The sequence below is a fragment of the Lathyrus oleraceus genome, chromosome 6 (assembly GCF_024323335.1).
Source record: "Lathyrus oleraceus cultivar Zhongwan6 chromosome 6, CAAS_Psat_ZW6_1.0, whole genome shotgun sequence".
NCBI classification, from domain to species: Eukaryota; Viridiplantae; Streptophyta; class Magnoliopsida; order Fabales; family Fabaceae; genus Lathyrus; species Lathyrus oleraceus.
In genome coordinates this window covers 156,466,472-156,471,182 of record NC_066584.1, presented here as the reverse complement: position 1 = coordinate 156,471,182, position 4,711 = coordinate 156,466,472, and the positions used below count along the sequence as shown (strand labels likewise).

At 38.3% G+C, this 4,711-nt stretch overlaps 1 long non-coding RNA gene across 1 annotated transcript; it reads left to right on the top strand.

Annotated features, from left to right (window-relative positions):
• On the top strand, positions 1–2,399 carry LOC127096613 (uncharacterized). The gene is made up of 2 exons (XR_007792749.1): positions 1–782; positions 1,328–2,399. It is a non-coding gene; the product is annotated as an uncharacterized LOC127096613 (long non-coding RNA).
• Positions 2,400–4,711: the final 2,312 nt, after the last annotated feature.

Here is a 4,711-nt window from a genome sequence, read left to right as displayed (position 1 = left end):
TAACAAAAAGATTGGAATTAAAAATAATTAAGTACGGATTAATCGAAGCTTAATGGGATTAGCAAGAACATGGGCCTGGGGGGTTAAGCAATCGGGGGTGTAGTGGATAATGAAAATAAAAATGCTTCGGCCAAAGGCCCAAGCTTCCCCCTAAAAAAAGCCAAAACCGGGTTCCATACACCTTGACCCGTTGAATCTACGTCTAAACACGCAGGGTACCAAGAACACGAACCAGAATCCCATCCCTTCACTTCGAAAATTCTAGGCCAAATGCAGACGCTTCTTCACGACACAACACCCTCACTCGCAAGAACTCGGGATCCAAACTCAGATCGATTTCGCACCAACGGTTGTGAATACGGTGAAATATCAAAACAAAATTCTTCTTTCGTGAAGAATCAAGAAGACTCAATGGAACTCGCGGCCGATCATCATCATTGAATCGAATCCGAAATCAAAAACACGCATGGACGGACGAAGACGACGGGAGAAAACTCACCGGACGATTTTGACGTGATGACTCAGAGGCGTGATTTGTCCGTTGTTAATTCGTTCGTCGACGTTGTCGCATGTTGAATCGCATTACAGCAAAGACTGAAGTTGGTGATACACTATCGATTGAGAAGCTATACGAGAAATTCAATGTCGCCGCTTTTATCCCTGCTTAGGTCGTCATTGTCGATGCGTTGTGTATTGTCGTTGTGGTTCCGAGATGGAGAATGTTGCGTTGTGGATTGAGTTGACGCTAAAGACGGTTAGTTTGGATTCGCGCGCGTGAACAGGTATGCCTCCTTTTCCTCTTCTGCATTTTCTATTTTCTTTCTGTTTTCGTGATTTTCTTCTTGTGATTCTGTTATCTGTTAGAGGAGTTTTTTCTAGTTTGTACGAGGGAGATTGGTGAGGTTAAGAATGGTTCTCGGTTGTTGATTGAATGTTTTGGTTGAGGAAGTGAAAGCCTGTTGAATGATGGTGAAGATGATAGAGAGGGTGAAGGTGTTGAGGGGTAGAATGAAAAGGTGAAGTGAGGACGAAGAAGATGGTAAAGAAGTGAAGAGTTGGTTAAGTTTATATGAGGGTGAAGATGGTGCAATTTTTATGAATGAAAGCTGGTTGGAGAAAACTTGTTGATTGAAGGTTATTTGTTATATATTCTATTAGGTAATTGCAGTTCTGCTATCCGTTGGTGGTTAGGGAGTTAGGACGGTTGAAGAGGTTTGTTAGACGGTTGGACATTCTGTTAGAGTTTCAGTGAGGGGAAGTTAGAATTCGGTTTTGATTTTATACCAAATTTTGTTTTGACTGTTGCTTTTCTTTTGAAATTATGCAGGTTCCTTCAATTGGTTGTGAAGGGTTCAGGTTTTCCGGTTCGGAATTGGTTGGTTGGATGGAGATTTATTTCCGTTGTAACAGTTTTTTTTGTCTCGGTTTTCGGTTGGTTTTCCGCTAGCGATTCTTGGCCAGCTGGAGGAGGTCTCCATTTCGCTAACGGTTGCCGTCTTTGAGATGGTTGTAGAGGATTTTCGAAGCAGCGGTTTTGGGACTTAAACACATCTTAACTAAGTCTTCCTCTTTCCTATTGAAAACTGCTATGAGGGACTCCACTATGGCCATCTCGGAAAGAGTCACAGTGGAAGGGTTTAGGACATACGATAGCACAACAACCTCTGTCAACCCTTTCTTGAAAAGGGCCACTATACATTCAACATCGGTATCCACACATGTGAGAGTCTGAATAACAACATTGTCTCTAGACCCCATCTCGGCCAGGAGAAAAACTGCTGCCTGTAGGACCTGGGGCTCAACAGAATTGAAAAGTATCTCCACAAACCCGTTAATTATTGGGGGGTTTGATAGCATGCTATGGATGTCCACTCTCTCTTGAATAATGGATGTTAAGCGGTTCTGTATTTGAACCCTGTAAAACTGTTGACAAGGAAAGGTAAGTCAGAAAGCAGGCATTCAGGCTCTGCAGTGTTGGACCGATAGGTATTCTATATATTGGATACCAAGCCGGCGAAACCCAGCTCGCAGGCGAAAGATCACAACTCTAGTATGTCTTCAACTCTGTAAATCGAAATGGAATGAATTATTTGACACAAGTTAAAATTGAATTAATTTCAAATTTTGAATGTAGTAACTATGTCTGTAATTGAACTTAATGGTTATAACTTGTGTCAATGAACCAAGATTTATGATTATGTATGAGAATGCTATTGAAATGGTGTAATTTGGAATATGTATGTATGGTTTTGTGAAAATGTAGAACATGGTTGTAACTTTGTAAGGGGAATGGTAAATGTAATATGTAAGGTTATTGATGTAAAAGAGAGTCATGGGTTATGGTTTGAAATGGAAAGTGATTCATGATTTAAAAGGTGAAAGATGACTTTGGTTTTGAATTGGTTTAGATTGAACATGAACATGATTGTCAATTAAAAGGTAAAAATGGCATTGGTTTAAGGTGATTTATGAAAATGATTAAGAAGTGGACTTAAGCTAGATGGTTGACTTTGGTCAACTGGTTGACCAAAAAGTCAACAGTTGACCAAATGTTAACTTGGGTAAAAAAGTGCATTTTCTTATGGATAAATGGACGTGGACCACAATGCCTTTGAACCAAACGAGATATGTGTTGTTGAACTGATCTTGAACCAATGAACACCAATCAAGCAAAAGATCATGAACATATGAAGCTCTGAATGAATCCTAATCAATGAACCAGGACCCTGAATATTATTTAGGCCAATGAACCAATCGTAATGGACCAGATGAATAAGATGAATCCTCAAATTAACTGCACTCGACAACTAGGGTTCCAAGCTATGCTCATGATGAATATAATCAATATGAAGTGCTCTAACAAAATCATGTCCATCACATGAACCCTAGCCTCGAGGCTCAACCTCCATTCCAAGCCTTATGTGATAAAAACCTTTGAATCCATGATTTTGTGTTTTTCCAAATGCAGGTGAAATGCGTTGTGATACAATGGATATGTGGATGAGATGAATGCTTATCAGGAGATGCAAATGCTTAGGGTTAGCGACCTAGATGAACTTGTGAAGGGTAGGGTGAATTTTGGGGTATGACATACCTTGCATTTCAAGTTATCCATTTATGTCACATATCCATTTTCTAAATTACACACTTTTGAGCTCAATTTTTTGTGTCATTCCATTATATACCAATTATGTGGTGTGTGTGCATCAAGATATGCCATGGTTGAGGGCTCAAACCATGACTTGTCTTCAAACCCGAGCCATAATGAGATTTTGGCCACAAACATTTTTCTCCCAAACCAATCTCCCTTGCTCCAACTAGACCTTAAACAGATCATGAAAGGCCCATTTGCATTTGCTGTTTGCACTTATCCACGACCTGCACCATGCCTAAGTCTCATATTCTTCAATTTTGCATTTTCACCTTTTTGGAAGCAAGTCACCCAAAATGCAAGGACAGTGAGAGTTGGCCATGATTTTGGATTCAAAACAGAATGGTGGAGTGTATAATGTGTCTACATATGCCTTTAGCAAGGTACAAAGGCCACCTCACCAAAACATGGTTTACAAGATTATACAAAACTCCATTTTACCCTCTAACCTAATTGGAATTATTCAGCAATCGACCAATACCTTTCCCCTCTATAAATAGAGGCTACTGCACTGGCATTTCTAAGCTTGGATAACCATTAAACCTCTACAAATTTCTCATTTGAACCTTTGAACTTTGAATCGGTTTTCAAAACTCAAGCACCTCAAGCTTTTTCTTTGGCTCAACAAGGTTCTCTGAAGTGTGGTGGAGGTGTGACAACTTGAAACAAGCAGAATAGTGACTTGTGGAGGGAGAACCAATGCTCTAAAGTCAACCATTCAAGTGATCTTCAAGAGTTATTGATTTTGATGTTTATGCATATTTTTTGTCTTGAGAATGGACCTCTAATCTTGATGCTTGACTTGTGCTTCCATATTGATATTGGTATGACATTTTGGAACATGTTTGCTTCTGTCCACTTTGCATTTTTTGGTCCTTTTCATTTTCATTCAATTTCATGTTTGATTTGACCTAGTTTTGACATGTTTAAGTCATACATTGTATGATTAGCACCATAACTTGCTTGATACTTATCATAAATGCAATCCATGAACATTATTGATTGGCCATATCATTTTGTTTCATCTTCCCAAATGTTTTTTATGCCATGTTTATATCTTGCACTTTTGGTTCAATTTTCAAGCATGTTGTAGATTAGGGTTTATACCTTGCTAGCATGCCTTGTTTTGATTCCCATCTTGTCAACTTGCATGATTAATGATGTGTTTCAATTGCATTTGATTCTGACCTCACTATGTGTCATTTCATATGTTAAGTGTTTTTGCATTTGGACCTTGTCCCATTTTCATTTAATTTTATGTAGAAATCATGTTTAGTTTACATCCCATTTGTAACTTGTCTTGATAATCATGTTCAAATGTGTTTTTCCTTACATGAGAAAAATATCCAAAAAACTATATGTCATTCTGGACTCACACTTCTCCATTTCATCTTTTGAAGTTTACTAACAATTTTGATGTTATGTTATAGTTTAAAATTTGTTAAGTCATTGCATTAGCATTGTTTCTCTTCTTGTTACATTCAAGAGTGTGTTAGAACAAGATTTTGGTTCTGTAATTTATCCTTAAGTTTTGATGATAACAAAGGATAAAACATTTTG